We start from the raw sequence: 18,954 nt of genomic DNA on the forward strand, positions 1-18,954 counted from the left end.
AGATTATCATCCAGTCCGCTAAGAATATAATTCTTGCATAAAAAATCAGAATGCTTCCACGCTTCCATCACGATAAAGCGTTCATTCTCTGGAGTTTTATCTGGCAGATCAGGAACATCTTCCTTGATGAACTTCTGTAGACAAAACGTAGTTAAGTAGAAGAACATCTTCTGCTGCCAGCGCTTGAAATCAATCCCGGAAAATTTTTCGGGTTTTTCAGCTGGTGTTCGGGTTGTTGATGCGTTGGTAGTCACCATCGGAACAACTTGGTTTTCGCTTTTAGTCGTCATTTTTTCTGTAAAAGAATGACACAAACAAACGTTTAATACACGTTTTCAAACTGGAGTAAAAATCATGTAGATTTTAATCTCCAACAAAACGCCACGAAGGCTTTACTCTCCAAAACGGGAGTATAAAAAACCACAAAGGTTTTAGTTTGCAGAATAATAAGAATAACACAAATACAGAAATAAATATTAAATTCCTTAAGATTGTTAGTCCCGCCAATATTGTTGTATTTATGAATAATAATTCTGCAAAATATAAGTTATCGTAATGAAACAGTAATTAATTAGAGCCCACTGAATTCACAGTGTTTCCTTAAGGAATTTAATCCCCTCCTAGTACCCAAGGTAATGGATTATTTCCTCCCAGGATAGAACGAATCATACACTGGTGTAGCGGTACTTCAAACCCCAGTGTTTCAGCGAACACAAAGTTCGGTAGCAAATCACACTTACAGTTGCTTTGTTTGAAGTTAAAACAATGCAGAACGAAGGAGTAGAAACTCAGAAAATCGTATGGAAATGCTGAGAGGAAGGAGTGCAATGTATAGCCAAATCTGTTGAGCGATTTCAGTTTTGTGTCTTGTGTATTGTGTGTGTCTTTCTTCAACAGCTGCTGCACATATATATAGCAGCCAGTGTTGAAGAAGAACAATCGTCCACCCTCCATGGTGGAGCAAGCATTAGCTTGTTTGTGGAGCAAGCACATTCATGGTGGGAAGAGCATTAGGCAGCTGCCTTGTGGCCAATACACGGATTGGAAAATATCCGTTACAAATGCGGATAATCTTACGTTAATATTTACTATTAACAAATAAATTTGGTCCAAAAGATTAATCAATCAATCGATCATTTGACCTAATCCAAATACAAATCCAAATCCGAAGCCGAGCCGAGCGAGCGACGACGACGATGGCGACGGCGCGAGGCTTGCTTTCTTCTTAACTCTTTAAGAGCTACAAGAAGAGCAATTACATATATACCCACCAAAAATCTTTTCCTCTTCCAATATGGGACAATGTCTCATTGTCAAGAGGGGGAAACTTAAAATTTTACTCAAAAATTTCATTTTCCCTCCATTTCCCATTCACCCTCATTTTAAGACTATTTCATCTTAAAAACAAAAAACCTTAACAATCCCCCACATGAATGGGGAATGGCTATATCACGGAAGTATGCATGGAAAAACTGTGTGATTTACAAGCAAGGATTAATCGCATCTGGATAAGTAGGTTTCCCTTTGAACTTTCCGTAGTAAACTTATGTCGGATATACTCGGTCAATCGGTAGTTTTGATTTCCTTGAACCGTCGATCTTTGGTGTATACCTAGACAACCATAAGTCACACAATCAACCCTTAACCGTCTTTGGTTCTCATTGTTGTGTTCGTTTCAGCCATGAACACCTCCTGGTTTCATAAGTGCGTAGAGAACTGGCCTTACAAAGTTCTCCTTGAAGCGGCTAACACTTCACACTTACATAGGTGATTCCTAAACGTGTCATCCTGTAGATACACTATTTGATATACCCCGTATCAAATTTAGAAATCATTAAAAAGCCTTAATGCTTTATCCTTGGTACTGAACATTGTCTCATCACGAGAACGGACTAAAAGTTTTTTTGACAATGTTGAACCGTCATTAATGACTTTGTTTAATCTCCTTGAACCTAGATCTTGGGATCTCCAGTATTCTAGGTAGAGTTACCGCCACAATGACTTGTTCTCGGCCATAGCACCATTCCCCTTGATGATTTCTCAACTACCTCTCTAGTTAGGCCTTTTGTAAGTGGATCCGACACATTATCACTTGACTTTACATAGTCAATCGTGATAATTCCTCTAGAGAGTAATTGCCTAATGGTTTTATGTCTTCGTCGTATATGACGAGATTTACCGTTATACATAACGCTCCCAGCCCTTCCAATTGCCGCTTGACTATCACAATGTATGCATATTGGTGCCAACGGTTTGGGCCAAAATGGAATGTCTTCCAAGAAATTTCGGAGCCATTCAGCTTCTTCACCGGCTTTATATAAGGATATGAATTCAGCCTCCATTGTAGAGCGGGCAATACATGTTTGTTTGGACGACTTCCAAGATACCGCTCCTCCACCAATAGTGAATACATATCCACTCGTGGACTTAGAATCAGTTTAACGGGTGATCCAATTTGCATCACAGTATCCCTCAATCACCGCAGGGAATTTACTGCAGTGCAATTCAAAGTTCTGGGTATGTTCTAAATATCCCAAAACTCGTTTCATTGCCATCCAATGAGATTGGCCTGGATTGCTCGTATATCGACTCAGTTTACTTATAGCACAAGATATATCTGGTCGTGTACAATTCATGATATACATTAAGCATCCCAACACACGAGCATAATCCAATTGTGATATGCTTTGGCCTTTGTTCTTTGCTAATGCAAGATTCACGTCAATTGGAGTCTTTGCAACTTTAAAGCCCAAGTGCTTGAATTTTTCAAGTACTGTCTTAATATAATGAGATTGTGACAATGCCAGACCTTGAGGAGTCTTATGGATCTTAATTCCCAGAATTAAATCAGCAACTCCCAAGTCTTTCATATCAAACTTGCTATTGAGCATACGCTTAGTAGCATTTATGTTGGCAATGTCATTACTCATGAAGGACATTGTTCAGAGTCATGACCTTGCCAGAAGTCATTTTCAGAAATATCTTCCCATATCCTTCAACTTTTGCCGTTGAAGCATTTCCTATATAAACTGTCTCTCCGGGTCCAGCAGGAGCATAAGTAGCAAAAGCTTCTCTAACTGCACAAACATGGCGAGTGGCTCCTGAATCAAACCACCACAGTTTAGGATTTCCCACCAAGTTACATTCAGAAAGCATGGCACACAAGTTATCAACATCATCATGGTTTACTACCATGTTTGCTTGACCCCTTTTCTTGTCTTTCTTCGGAGCACGACACTTCGTAGATTTGTGTCCGGTTTTCCCACAGTTGTAGCAGTTTCCACTGAACCATTTCTTGCTTGGGTTGTATTTCGGACCAGAAGCCTTCTTCCTCTTTTTGTTATCTTCAACAATATTTGCTCCCATTATTGTTGAATTTCCACGGCCTCTCCTTTCAGCAGCTTTATTGTCCTCTTCGATTCTCAACCGAACAATGAGATCTTCAAGGGACATTTCCTTTCGTTTGTGTTTCAAATAATTTTTGAAGTCCTTCCACAACGGAGGTAAATTCTCAGTCATTGCTGCTACTTGGAATGCTTCATTGATGACAAGACCTTCAGCAAGTAGATCATGAATAATCACTTGCAATTCCTGGACTTGGGTAATAACAGACTTGCTATCTACCATTTTGTAGTCCAAAAATTTTGCGGCAATGAATTTCTTCATCCCGGCATCTTCAGTTTTATATTTCTTTTTCAAGCGCAGAATATAATTCTTTTGATGTCTCCATGCCACTGTATACATTATACAGATTATCATCCAGTCCGCTAAGAATATAATTCTTGCATAAAAAATCAGAATGCTTCCACGCTTCCATCACGATAAAGCGTTCATTCTCTGGAGTTTTATCTGGCAGATCAGGAACATCTTCCTTGATGAACTTCTGTAGATATAACGTAGTTAAGTAGAAGAACATCTTCTGCTGCCAGCGCTTGAAATCAATCCCGGAAAATTTTCTAGGTTTTTCTGCCGGTGCCAACGCCGGTGTTCGGCTTGTCGATGCGTTGGTAGTCACCATCGGAACAGCTTGGTTTTCGCTTTTAGTCGTCATTTTTTCTGTAAAAAAATGACACAAATAAACGTTTAATAAACGTTTTCAAACTGGAGTAAAAATCACGTAGATTTTAATCTCCAACAAAACGCCACGAAGGCTTTACTCTCCAAAACGGGAGTACAAAAAACCACAAAGGTTTTAGTTTGCAGAATAATAAGAATAACACAAATACAGAAATAAATATTAAATTCCTTAAGATTGTTAGTCCCGCCAATATTGCTGTATTTATAAATAATAATTTTGCAAAAAATATAAGTTATCGTAATGAAACAGTAATTAATTCGAGCCCACTGAATTCATAGTATTTCCTTAAGGAATTTAATCCCCTCCTAGTACCCAAGGTAATGGATTATTTCCTCCCAGGATAGAACGAATCACACACTGGTGTAGCGGTACTTCAAACCCCAGTGTTTCAGCGAACACAAAGTTCAGTAGCAAATCACACTTACAGTTGCTTTGTTTGAAGTTAAAACAATGCAGAACAAAGGAGTAGAAACTCAGAAAATCGTATGAAAATGCTGAGAGGAAGGAGTGCAATGTATAGCCAAATCTATTGAGCGATTTCAGTTTTGTGTCTTGTGTATTGGGTGTGTCTTTCTTCAACAGCTGCTGCACATATATATAGCAGCCAGTGTTGAAGAAGAACAATCGTCCACCCTCCATGGTGGAGCAAGCATTAGCTTATTTGTGGAGCAAGCACATTCATGGTGGGAAGAGCATTAGGCGGCTGCCTTGTGGTCAATACACGGATTGGAAAATATCCGTTACAAATGCGGATAATCTTACGTTAATATTTACTATTAACAAATAAATTTGGTCCAAAAAATTAATCAATAAATCGATCATTTGACAAAATCCAAATCCAAAACCAAATCCGAATCCTAATCCGAATCCGAAGCCGAAGCCGAAGCCGAAGCCGTAGCCGTAGCCGAAGCCGAGCCGAGCGAGCGACGATGACGACGGCGCGAGGCTTGCTTTCTTCTTAACTCTTTAAGAGCTACAAGAAAAGAAATTATATATATACCCACCAAAAATCTTTTCCTCTTCCAATATGGGATAATGTCTCATTATCAAGAGGGGGAAACTTAAAATTTTACTCAAAAATTTTAATTTCCCTCCATTTCCCATTCACCCTCATTTTAAGACTATTTCATCTTAAAAACAAAAAACCTCAACAATCCCCCACATGAATGGGGAATGGCTATATCACGGAAGTATGCATGGAAAAACTATGTGATTTACAAGCAAGGATTAATCGCATCTGGATAAGTAGGTTTCCCTTTGAACTTTCCGTAGTAAACTTATGTCGGATATACTCGGTCAATCGATAGATTTGATATCCTTGAACCGTCGATCTTTGGTGTATGCCTAGACAACCATAAGTCACACAATCAACCCTTAACCGTCTTTGGTTCTCATTGTTGTGTTCGTTTCAGCCATGAACACCGCGTGGTTTCATAAGTGCGTAGAGAACTGGCCTTACAAAGTTCTCCTTGAAGCGGCTAACACTTCACACTTACATAGGTGATTCCTAAACGTGTCATCCTGTAGATACACTATTTGATATACCCCGTATCAAATTTAGAAATCATTAAAAAGCCTTAATGCTTTATCCTTGGTACTGAACATTGTCTCATCATGAGAACAGACTAAAATTTTATTTGACAATGTTGAACCATCATTAATGACTTTGTTTAATCTCCTTGAACCTAGATCTTGGGATCTCCAGTCTTCTAGGTAGAGTTACCTCCACAATGACTTGTTCTCGGCCATAACCCCATTCCCCTTGATGATTTCTCAACTACCTCTCTAGTTAGGCCTTTTGTAAGTGGATCCGACTTATATGAAGCGCCCAATGGGAGGCCTAGGTAAGTAGTGGGAAGGGAGCCTACCTTGCATTTGAGAACATAAGACAAGGCATCCATATTAGCAACTTCACCTACCGGGAAAATCTCACACTTGCCGATGTTGATTTTCAATCCTGATACTAACTGAAACCACTGTAGGACCTGTTTCAGGTAGGTCAACTGATCTATATCGGCATCACAGAAAACCAGTGTGTCATCCGCAAAAAGCAAATGAGAGATTCTTCGGGCACTGAGCACCCCAATCGGAGCTGAGAATCCTCTCAAGAAGCCTCCGCCCGCCGCGCGATCCATCATTTTGCTCAGAGAATCCATCACTAGAATTAATAGCATGGGGGATAGGGGGTCACCTTGCCTGAGACCCCTGGAGCTGCCAAAGAAACCACACGGGCTACCATTAACCAGGACAAAGAATCTGAATGAGAAAATGCAGAACTTGATCCATCCTCTCCATCTTGCCCCAAACCCCATCCGCATCATAATGAAGTCCAGGAACTCCCAATTGACATGGTCGAAAGCCTTCTCATGGTCCAACTTGCATAGTAAGCCGAGTTCTCTATTTTTTCTTCTGGAGTCTACAAGTTCATTTGCCACCAAAGCAGCATCCATGATCTGCCTACCTTCCACAAATGCATTCTAGAAGGACAAAATAGTTATGTCAAGAACCTTCTTAAGTCTGTTGGAAAGCACTTTTGAAATAATCTTGTAAATGCTCCCCACGAGACTAATAGGCTTGTAGTCTCTGATACAAGATGCACCTTCTTTCTTAGGCACAATAATAATAAAAGAAGCATTGATACTTCTCTTGAAAACACCATTCACATGGAAGTATTCAATGGCTTCCATCAACTCCCCCTTGATTGTGTCCCAAAAAAGTTGAAAGAAAGCCAAGGAGAAACCATCTGGCCCAAGGGCCTTATCACCAGCACAACTCGACACAGCCTCGTGCACCTCCTCCTCCTCGAAAACCCTTTCTAGCCACTCGTTGTCTCCCTCCCCTATATGGTTGAACTCTATTCCCCCCAAAGTCGTCCTCCAACTAACTTCCTCTTTATATAAGTTCTCATAAAACCCCATTATCGCCTATTTTACCTCCTCATCTCCCTCAATCCTTGCCCCATACACAACTAAGGACTCTATGATGTTTCTCCTTCGATTTTCAACCGCCACCCTTTGGAAAAACTTGGTATCTGAATCCCCCTCCTTTAACCAGAGCGCCTTCGATTTTTGCCGCCAACTAGTCTCTTGAACTATTGATAACTCGACTATTTCCCTCTTAACCTTCCCCAATCTCGCTTTCTCAGATTCATCTAACTCCCTCGCCCCTTCCTCATTTTCTAATTCCCCCAATTCATGCATAAGATCCCCCATTTTAACCTCTACCCTCCCAAAAACCTCTTTATTCCACCTAATAATATCTCCCTTGAGCAATTTAATTTTCTTTGAAAGACGGAATGAATGTGTCCCTGATACCCCGTAGCTTACCCACCATTCTTTCACCTTGTCACCAAATCCTGGCACTTTCAACCACATATTTTCGAATAGGAAGGGGGCTCGCACCCCATCCCTCTGCATCTATCTAGCAAAATAGGCAAATGATCCGAAGTCAGACTAGGTAAAGGAATCTGCAGCACATTCGACACCAGCTCATCCCATGAGGGCGATGTCAGGAATCTATCAAGTCTAGACCTTGAGTTGGAATCCTCCGCCCCGGCCCAAGTAAACCTTTCCCCTGACAGAGGAAGGTCAATGAGAAAGTGATCATTGATGAAGTCAGAAAACTCCTCCATGGCCCTCGAAATCAAACTACAGCCTAATCTCTCATCCGGAAATCTAATAGTGTTAAAGTCTCCCCTACAACCCATGGAATGTCTCATTCCCCCATCACAATGGCCAGTTTCTCCCAGAAAGCCTCCTTGGACCCTTCTCCTACCGGTCCGTACACTCCTCCAAATCCCCACTCCACCCCACTCACTCTATCTTTGACAAGAGCTGCTAAAGAAAAAACTCCCTTCTTAATCTCCTTTACCTCCAAGCTTCTATAATCCCACATTAGAAGAATGCCCCAGGCACTTCCCACTGCTGGGACCCAGTTATATTTTACCCAACTACCTCCCCAGACACTCCTCACAATCACATCCGACAAAACTTCCATTTTTGTTTCCTGAAAACAAACTAGGTTAGCACCCCACTCTCTAACTCCCACTTTGATGATGGCCCTTTTGTTTGGGTCATTCATCCCCCTCACATTCCATGAAAGAATCTTAACTTTCATAAGTAACAATATCCCCCTTTTCCCCACCCCCTCTAGCTGATCTCCCATCCTTCTTGTCACACACCCGACCCCTTCTCCGGTACACCACTACATCCCCTAAATTATTTTGCTTAACACCTTGACCCAACTCCCTCCCTGCACCATCATAAAGAGATTTTTGCTCAATCTCCCTCAACAGTTCTAATACCATATCTTCCTTCCCTTCAACAGAAACACCTAGAAACTTTCCAAAGTTTAATAGTTTATCCTCCATCCAGAAAGACATATCCCCTCCTCCAATCCGTGACGAAATTAGGCAGGCGTCTTCTATATGTACCCTTTCCTTGCTCCTACCAGAGGAATACAAGACCATAGCATTGCTAACACTAGGAGTTTTAACCTCCGAAAGGATCTCACCATTTCCTTGAGGGGCAGCAACCTCTGAAATTAACACCCCGCTGCTATAGGAATATCCAGAACCACCAGTAGGGTAGCATGGAGGAAGAGAGCATGGAACCCTTGGCGGCATATTAACTGAAAGTACTGGTCCGACACTAACATCAATTGGAGCATGATCAACAATCTCCCCAGAAGAAGAAGAAACTTTAAGTGTGACCTCAGCATAACTAAGCCCAGGAGCAGGTGAGGAGTTGATGGAACTGGGTCCATCAAAGGCGGGGGGTCGTGGATTAACAACACCATCTTTAGCCGGTTCTACCCCTGCAGTAGCAGCCATTGTAAAGGGGCACATGTCACTAGAGCTCGGTGAAGGAGTGCCACTGTGTGAAGTACCATGGCCAGAAGGAGGAACGACTGTTCCCATATGCTTAGGAGCCTTATCATGCGCAGCTTGAAATAATCTGGGCCCCTTAGGATCAATTCTAATGGAATTGGGAAAAGTTGTTGGGCCCATGTGAGGATGCCCGGGCCTATACTTGCTGAAAACTTGCCCGATCCTATGATAATTAGAAGAGAATCGGCTCATTCTGCCTTTCCAGCCCGCATCACTTACCCAACATCTTCTCCTCCTGTTACAATTTTGTCTTCCTCCCCCAATTTCAAACCTCCCGTCTCTTCTCGATCTAACATCTGATTCCGGCTTAATCCAGTGATCCGGTGAGCCCTCCCCTCCCCCCAGAGACTGATTTACCCTTCCCTCCCTTCTATTTGACCTTCCCTTTTCTTCCGCCACTATCACAAGCATTAAGATAGGGCAAAATTCAGGGCTCAACCAAAACCTATAACTCAAGTAACCATCTTCCACCACAGTGGAGATAGGGATTCTACCCCCTTTCTTCACCACAATCCTCACTCGCGAGAGATCGTGTAAACTGCAAGTGACATCAATAAAACTCCCAAAAATTTCCCCTATCTTCTTGAATAGGTCAAGACAGCAAAGATACACCGGGAGACCCACCATGTTGACCATCAATGTTTCGCCATTGAAGCGAGGGTCAAGACACCCATCGTGCTCCACCCATCTGTCTAGATTTAAGAAGTTCCCATAGAGCCACCTGTTTCCTCTGACAAGAATTTCTGAAGCTTGAGACTTGTTAACAAAATGAAAGAGATATTAAGGTTCCCCTAGTTGCGATATATTCAGCCCGTCCTTGATGTTCCATGCCTCTGCTGGCCAGTTCCTAACAGTCTCTAGAGAACCAACCCATTTGGAGAAAGACCCAATGAGACTAGATTCCAAGAAACCCTTGCGCCTGAGAGTGTGCTCCTCGGACAATGAGAATTGCGGCTCCTGCCCTACGTCGAGCTTTCGATGGCATCTTCCCCCAAGTACTTTCTAGGGCTGGCCAAGAGACAGCTTTGATAAAGACATGTTTTCCAGTTTTCTAGATTCTAGAGAGAAGAAAGAGCTTCTCTCTGTAGAATCTATCATATTCTAAACGCGACTGTCCCAAAAAAAAAGGAAGTGAGATCTTGCCGGAAAAAGCCTCAATAGTTAGAATATCAGTAATCACAGTGGGTGAAAACAATATATAGGAAGGGAGGAAGGTTTTCTCGTACTGAACAAAGGAATCAATCGCCAGAATCTGGGGTTTAATGGCCGAAAAAAGAAAAAGTCATCGGAATTTGGTGAAACTGAAACGGGAAGGCTCGAATAAACCTCGAGAAGATGCTGTCTGAAGAAAAAAATTTGAAAAGTCACCGGAAAAAGCCACACACGTCGGCGCGTTGCTGAGATCTCGCCGGAAAAACAGGCGAGTTGGCGGTGGGAAGCTTGACTCTTGATGGGTGTAGTGGAGTCTTAGGAAGAAGAAGAGAGGGAAGAGTCTCGGCCATAAGAATGCTCTGTTGCACTGTTGCTAGGGCAAAACCCTTTTTTTCAGATGTAGCTTTAGAAGATAAAAGTCGTAAATCAACAAAATATTATAAATATCCAAAAAATTGAAAGTTTTGTCACACACTTAAGAACACGTATGTTTCACAATGCAGAGTCAAAAGACATTTCATTTAGGTTACCCGTCTTCTAGAACTATCCCTGCCATATTTGCAACCTCCTTGAGAGATGCTCTCCATATCTTCACCTTTGCTATCTGCTCATTCCTTCTTTCACCCTTCTCCCCCATGATCTGCTCTTCATAATTATGAAATGCTTTTGCATAAGATCCTGTCTGCTTTCTCACATGGGATGGATCCATATGATAGAACACAGGTAGAATCATATGACTGCCACTGTGCTTCCTTTCCAGGATGTTCACAAGTTCATCTAGGCACCTTCTAGAGTATGCATAATCTTCTGAGAATACAATTATTGAAATTCTCGCTTCCTTGAACACTTTATGCAATTCTGATCCAACACTTTTTCCTTTCCTAGCTTCACCATGTTTCTTGAATGTTCGAAGACCTACACGTGTCAATTCTGTGTGCGGAAGATTGATGAAGTTCATACTAATCTCTTGACCTCTATAACTCAAGTATACATGATAAGAGCATCTAGGCCTGGAGAACGATGCCTTTTCAGCTCCCATCATGAACATGGATCAAAGCTCTAAACGAAAACGCTCTTTAATCTGCAAACTTCATCGAAAGAAGGGAAAATAACTGTATAAGTTACTGAAGATAATGTTCTCTCATGCATTTCATGAAATTGAATGGACAAGCACAAAATATCTCAAATTGGAAGATAGGAAGGGGTTACTACAGCCAATCTTTTGTCTTTTCAGGCTTAGACATGCAGATATTTATTCATCATAGTTGCTTGATGCAGAAGCATTGATGCTTTTAGCATATATAACTTTGGCAGTACTGAATGGTTTTCTTCAGCGTAGGTCCTATACATTAGGAGTACAACATGCAAATATTGATGACTTTTAATATTAGCTATAGTGAAGACTCAGAACCGTCTTCGTGCAACTGATCTGACGAATTTTTCTATTAGCATGGTGGTATTATTTCTTGTACTGATAAGTGAAGTGACAACCCACTGAAAAGGAGAGGAGGGAGTGGCTAGCTGCCACCTCCCAAAAAAAAAAAAAAAAGAAAAACTTTGCCAGAATCACCGTAAAAGGTGGCCTTATTTTTAGGCTTTTCATTTATGAGCCTTGTTGGCATATTTGGAACTTTTTATTTAAGGCCTTGTTGGCCAAATAAATGGCCTTGTATTTTGCGAGGATGTGGCCAATTGTTGGCCAAGCATTTCTTTCTTGTTTTGACTTTCTATTCATTTGAAAACAAACCAACAAAACTTGAGTCTTTATTTCTTGTTTCTTCTTTTCCTCATTTATTAAAAGTGTTTTGTTTGAGAGTTAGTGTTGAGAAGCACTTGTGTGAACCCTTTCTTTGGAGTGATCTTTTGAGATTATTCTCTTAGGGTATTTGGGATTAATTAGAGTGTTTACTCTAATTTTATACTCTCTTTTGTACTCTTATTGGTATACTAAAATTGCTCCTCTCCGCTTGTGGACGTAGGTCACTTTGACCGAACCACGTTAAATTTGTGTCTTCTTTATATGCTTTAATTGCCGTTGTTATCAGCTTTTATTGTCTTTGTTATTGTCATTATACCGTTGTTTGGCTAAATTCTGCACTACCCGGATTTCCAATGCTAACAAATTGGTATCAGAATCAGATCTAACCGGGTTTGTTTCTATAGTCAATATGGCTTTAACAAAGACTTATGTTGAAAAATTTGATCGAAGTGCAAACTTCGGAATGTAAAAATTAAAAATGGAGGCTATCCTAATTCAGGATGGCTTAGATTTGGCATTGAAAGGAAAAGAGAAGAAACCGGATAAAATGATGGATGAGGAGTTTGCCGTTATAGACAAAAAGGCAAAAGCAGGTATCATTTTAAATATCTCAAATGAGGTTTTACGTGAGATTTCTGTGGAAACCACAGCCAAAGGCATGCGGAAAAAATTGAAAACCTTATATATGAAGAGGACGGTGGAAAATAGACTTTACATGAAGCAGAAGCTTTATACAATTCGTATGGGTGAAGATACCTCTATTCTCTCTCATCTTGACACCTTTGATTTCACTCTTATGGATTTGAGTAATATAGATGCTGAAATTAAAGATGAGGATCAAGCCGTGTTACTGTTTTGTTCTCTACCCCCATCTTTTAAGCATATTAGAGATACTATGTTTTATGCAAAGTATAATATCTCTTATAAGGATATTAAATCTATCTTAAAATCAAAAGAACAGATAGATAGTGATATTACTGGGGAAGCTAGTGGAACTCAAGCGGAAGTTGGCTTGTTTGTTAGGGGCAAATCTGATTCTATATCCAGATACAATAATTTAGAGTGTCGCTATTGTCATAAGAAATGTCACATTATCTCTGAATGTTATAAACTGAAAGATAAAGAAAAGCATAAAGAAAGAAAAAATGAGCACAAAAATAGTGACACTGCCGAAGTTAGTGTAGCAACTGATGAGATTGAGGGAACTATATTTTTAGCAACTGAAATTAGTTTCAGATTAGACAATGAGTGGATTTCAGATTTTAGTTGTTCTATCATATGTGTCATACCAGGGACTTGTTTTCTACATATGATTAAGTTACAGGTGGAGTTGTCCTACTGGGTAACAATGTTACTTGTAACGTTATTGGCAAATGTACAATTCAGATCAGAATGCACGATGATGTGGTGAGAATTCTCACCGATGTTAGATATGTTCCTGAGTTGAAGAAAAATCTAATCTCTTTGGACACTTTAGAATCCCTTGGGTGGAAATTCACTAGTGAAGGTGGAGTTCTAAAGATTTTTCACGATGCTCTTGTGATCATGAAAGCACATAGATCTGGTTCGTTGTATACTTTATTGGGCTCCACTGTTATAGGCCATACTATAGTTTCGGTATCAGACAATTTGTCTAAATTTGATGGCATTAAATTTTGACATAGGCCCATTGGGGATTTTGCGGAGAAGATGGAGAAAATTTACTATATCAGCCAAAATTAAGCCAAGGTAGAGATTTGTAAAAGGTGACCTTATTTTTAGGCTTTTTATTTATGAGCCTTGTTGGCATATTTGGAGCCTTTTATTTAAGACCTTGTTGGCCAAATAAATGGCATTGTATTTTGAGAGGACGTAACCAATTGTTGGCCAAGCATTTCTTTCTTGTTTCTTATATAATGAGGACTCTCTACTCATTTGAAAACACATCAACAAGACTTGAGTCTTTATTTCTTGTTTCTTCTTTTTCTCCTTTATTAGGAGTGTTTTGTATGAGAGTTAATGTTGGGAAACACTTGTGTGAACCTTTTCTTTGGAGTGATCTTGTGAGGTTAATTCTCTTAGGGTATGTGGGATTAATTAGAGTATTTACTTCTAGATTTGTACTCTCTTTTGTACTCTTATTGTTATAGTAAATTGCTCATCTCCGCTTGTGGACGTAGGTCACTTTGACCGAACCACATTAAATTTGTGTCTTCTTTATCTACTTTAATTGTCGTTGTTATCAACTTTCATTGTCTTTGTTATTGTCATTATACCGTTGTTTGGCTAAATTCCGCACTACCCGGGTTCCCGATCCTAACACAATATAATTACACTTGTGTAAGCACTGCCACATATACTGTGCTAGGACTGCCAGTAAAACCAGAAAATTATGATGTAAAGATGATAATATGCACATCCTTCAAGAAGAAACCCCAATTAGAATCTGCAAAGTAGGAACCTTGGAATTGGCAAAAGAGCATTTGTTCCCTTCAAAGTCTCTTCTTGGTTTTCCAGAGATTGCTGTAAGTTCTCTGTCAAATTAGGTTGAACGGCGAAGATTAGAACTATTTTAAACTTGAATAAAGCACCCCCATAGCGCCAATAAACTAGAATTGTTATCTTGACATGAAAAGTAGAGGCACGAGGAGCCAAAGGCTGAGGCTTCTTTTCTCAAGCTTGCTCACTCTAATATAATTTTGTCTAGTTTATGCCATAGATAATCCCATCATCAATTTTAGAATGAATGTGAGATTTTATTAAGTAAAAAAAAAAAAAAAATTAAAAAATTGAATAGTAACTACTTTTAAAGAGATACTTTTAAAGCAAAACAAGTAATCAACAGATCAATTAACATGACAAACTCAATTATTGCAATGATCTAACAACTTCTCAGGTTCAATCTCACCCAAACTCAAATAGTCAACCATAGAAAGGCAAAGCCTTGTAACTAATCCAATGTTCCATAACTATCCTGTTTTACCCTATTCATCTGCAAGTATTTTTTTTCCGCCTTAAATCATCAAATACTGATCTGAGAGGAAAAGAACCGACAAAGAATTTTTGGAAAAGAAAAAAAAGAACAGGTATTTAACATGATACTGCAACTAATCCAAAAAGAAAAAGTTTTGTATCTGATACTACAATGATCAGCATTACATGATTTTAAGCATTTCCACAACATTAAAGTACATAAAGATAATGTAATAGTCTTAGGCAGGATTTAATTCACTAACCCACTAAGCCTAAAAAGGAAAGAAAGATGTACTTAAAAGAAACAGCTTTTAAATATTTTGTGCTCAGATATCTTGGAAATCTCTAATTTCAAAGAAGACTAGCCATTTTAGTTCAATAACAACATACCCACGTAACATAGAATTTATGTTGGGAAAAATAATAATCCCGCCCAGAAATAATATCCACGGCAAATAATAACACAGGAGAGTAATTAACAACGACACCAACTCTTTTAACGAGGTATATTGCAATACCTGAGCTGAGCAATATTACCACTAATATTATAACTTAGTAGTGTCAAGAGACTACTACAATTTTGAAAAAAATAACCCTCTTTATTTAAATACATCACTATAATATTACTCACACTTACTATTTATCTCACAGACTACAATATATGGATTACTCTCTCTAACTTGTATTTCTTCTCTCTTATTTTGGTGTGTCTTAAATGAAGAACGAAGCCTACTATTTATAGCAAAACTTGCCAAACTTTCAGCTAATCAAAATGCTTGCATATGCAATTTGCTTTGCAATTTATCAAACTTTTTTTCCAGCCACCCACTTCATTATTGCAACCTGTTGTCGTCATTTTCTTTCTTTCTTTTTATTTCTTTTTATTAGATGAGTCCTACAAATCTCTCCCTTAATTTTGATTTTTCCTTATCATTCCACGTCTTGATCTCAACCTTTGAAAATCTTCAAACTTGAGAGGCTTGTTAAAAATAATAGGCAATGCATACTTGAGCTCGACTTCCTTCTTGGCAATGCATTCTCTGATGAAGTGATACCGTATATCTATATTCTTTCTTCGATCATGATACACTGAATTCTTCGCAAGTGCCTGTGCGGATTTGTTGTCAATACTATAGCTTCAATTTGTGGTAAATTGAGCTCCTTCAACATTCTTCTAAGCCAAATAGCATGACAGGTACAAGATGTTGCTGCTACATATTTAGCTTCACAAGTCGAGAGAGTAACAATTGATTATTTCTTTGAACTCCAAAAAATAACACAATCACCCAAGAAAAACACAAAATAAGTTTTTCTTTTTCTATCATCAATATCTCCCGCATAATCACTATCACAATATCCCATAAGCTTGAAATCACTAGAAGAAGAATAAAGTAACCCAAAGTCAATCGTACCTTTTAGGTAACGAAGAATTCTTCTATTGACTTTCAAATGAGTGGAGGTAGGAGCTTCCATAAAGCGACTTACTACTCCAACTGCAAAGAGTATATTTGGCCTGGTACAAGACAAGTACCTCAAACTTTCCACAGGACTTTTGAAAAATGTGGGATCCACTTTTTCTCCTTCATCAAACTTGGACAATTTTGTCCCACTTTTCATCGGTGTGTTCATGGGGTAGAAATCGAGCATGTTGAACTTTTTCAATATCTCTTTTGTATAGCTTTCTTAAGAGATAAAAATTTCATCCTCCGTTTGCTTCACTTCTAGGCCCAGATAGTATGACATGAGCCCTACGTTTGTCATCTCGAACTCACGGGACATATCTTTCTTAAAAGCTTCAAACAAACTTGGGTTATTACCCATGAAAATAAGATCATCAACATAAAGACAAATCGATAATATATATCTCCATTAGTATGAACTTTAAGGTAAAGAGCATATTCATGGAGATAACGAGTAAACCCATTATCTTGAAAATACTTGTCAATGCAACTATTCCATGCTCGTGGGGCTTGCTTTAATCCATATAAAGCTTTCTTCAACCGCAACACATTATCTTCATGGTTTTTGACCACGAAGCCCAATGGTTGTTCAACATAGACTTCTTCTTCAAGATGGCCATTCAAGAAGGCTGACTTGACGTCTAGTTGATGGATCTTCCACTTCATTTGCGCAGCCAAAGAGATCAGCAAACGAATCATCTCCATGCGAGCAACAGGTGCATAGACTTCTTTATAGTCAATAACTTGCCTTTGCTTGTAGCCTTTAGCCACAAGTTGTGCCTTGTATCTCTCCACATCTCCATCAGCGTTCTTCTTTGTCTTGTATACCCATTTTACTCCAATTTTGCGATGACCATTGGGAAGAGTTGTTAACTCCCAAGTGTTGTTCTTCTCTATTGACTCGATCTCCTCCTCCATGGCTTGTCTCCACCTTTTGTCTGTAACAACTTCATCAAATTTCATTGGTTTACTATCAGCAAAGAGACAATATAAAAAATCAAAATTAGTAACTTCTTCCATGCCATCATAGAACTCTTGAATGCTCATTGTCCTTTGCGGTTGCTCATTTGAAATTTGTTGAGAAGAAGGAGATGCAACATTAGTTGGAGAGAGAGGTGCAGTTGTATCCTGCACAAGTTCTACGGTCTCTGGTTCTTCTTCATTGCCAAAGTATGGAAGAAATTCATATGAAGTTTCTTCCTGAGTTTCCCAATTCCATGCAAATTCTTCATCAAATTCAATATCACGACTCACCACTATCTTACCGCTACTTGGGTTGTATAGGTTGTAGCCTTTTGAACTCTTATCATAGCCAACAAAAACATGCTTGAAACTTCGATCATCAAGCTTTGCTCTTCCTTGATGTGGCACACAAGCATAGGCTATGCTCCAAAAGATTCCCAAGTGCTTGACACTTGGATTCTTCCACTCCATGCTTCTTGAAGGGTTTGATCTCTAACATTCCTTGTTGGAGACCTATTGTTCAAATAAACTGCACAAGATACAACTTGTGCCCAAAATTCCTTGGGCATACTTTTAGCTTTTAACATATATCGAGCCATATTAAGAATCGTTCGATTCTTTCTCTCTGTAACTCCAGTTTGATGGGGTGAATAAGGTACCGTTAGTGGAAATGAATTCCATGATACTGACAGAAGTCATTAAATTCTTTTGAAGTGAATTCGCCTCCTCTATCGGACCTTAAAGCTTTTATTTCATAGCCATTTTTTTCTCCACAAGTACTTTGAAATTTTTAAAAGCAGCAAAAGCTTCATATTTTTGATTCAAGCAATAAACCCAAGTCTTTCTACTAAAGTCATCAATGAAAAGTAGAAAGTATTTACTTTTACCAAAGGAAGGTGGATTGATTGGTCCACACACATCAGTGTGAACAAGCTGAAGCGGTTTAGTTGATCTTGACATGGCCTCCTTTAGAATTCTCCTCCTTGCATGTTTTCCAAGAAGACAAGCTTCGTACAATTGATTGGGATGGTTGATTGATGATATTCCATGCACCATGTTCTTTTCTCCCATTGATTTGAGTGCTTCAAAATTCAAGTGCCCAAATCGCATGTGCCAACACCATGATTCATCTTGCACATTAGCCTTCAAACATTTTGCCTCAATTGTTTTAAGATTCAGAGAAAATAATTTATTCTTTGCCATATTGTCACGACCCCATTTTCCCCTCCGTAGGAAGTCGTGATGGCACCTAACAATTTGCGGAAGATTAGGTACCTAAATGGGGTCGTGATGTCACGACCCCATTTAAGACTAGGTAAGCCTAACAATTTGCGGAATAACTGGATAATAAAACTGAAACTCAAATCTAAACATGTAATATAATTCAAATTGCGATTCAAAATCAATACATCTCCCAAAACCCGATAGAAATAAGTCACAAGATTCTAAGAGCAATTACTAAATGTCTCTATACATCAGAGTCTAAAGAAAATAAGGAAAACAACATAGTAAGGATAGATGGGGGACTCCGAGGTCTGCGAGTACTGGCAGATGTACCTTGAAGTCTCCACGAGCGGTCCAACTCACTGGTATCTGGGCTGGTGGGAAGAACCTGGATCTGCACAAAAAGATGTGCAGAGTGTAATATGAGTACGCCACAACGATACCCAGTAAGTGCCAAGCCTAACCTTGGTAGAGTAGT

Source organism: Nicotiana tabacum, chromosome 19, assembly GCF_000715075.1.
Source record: "Nicotiana tabacum cultivar K326 chromosome 19, ASM71507v2, whole genome shotgun sequence".
Lineage (NCBI taxonomy): Eukaryota > Viridiplantae > Streptophyta > Magnoliopsida > Solanales > Solanaceae > Nicotiana > Nicotiana tabacum.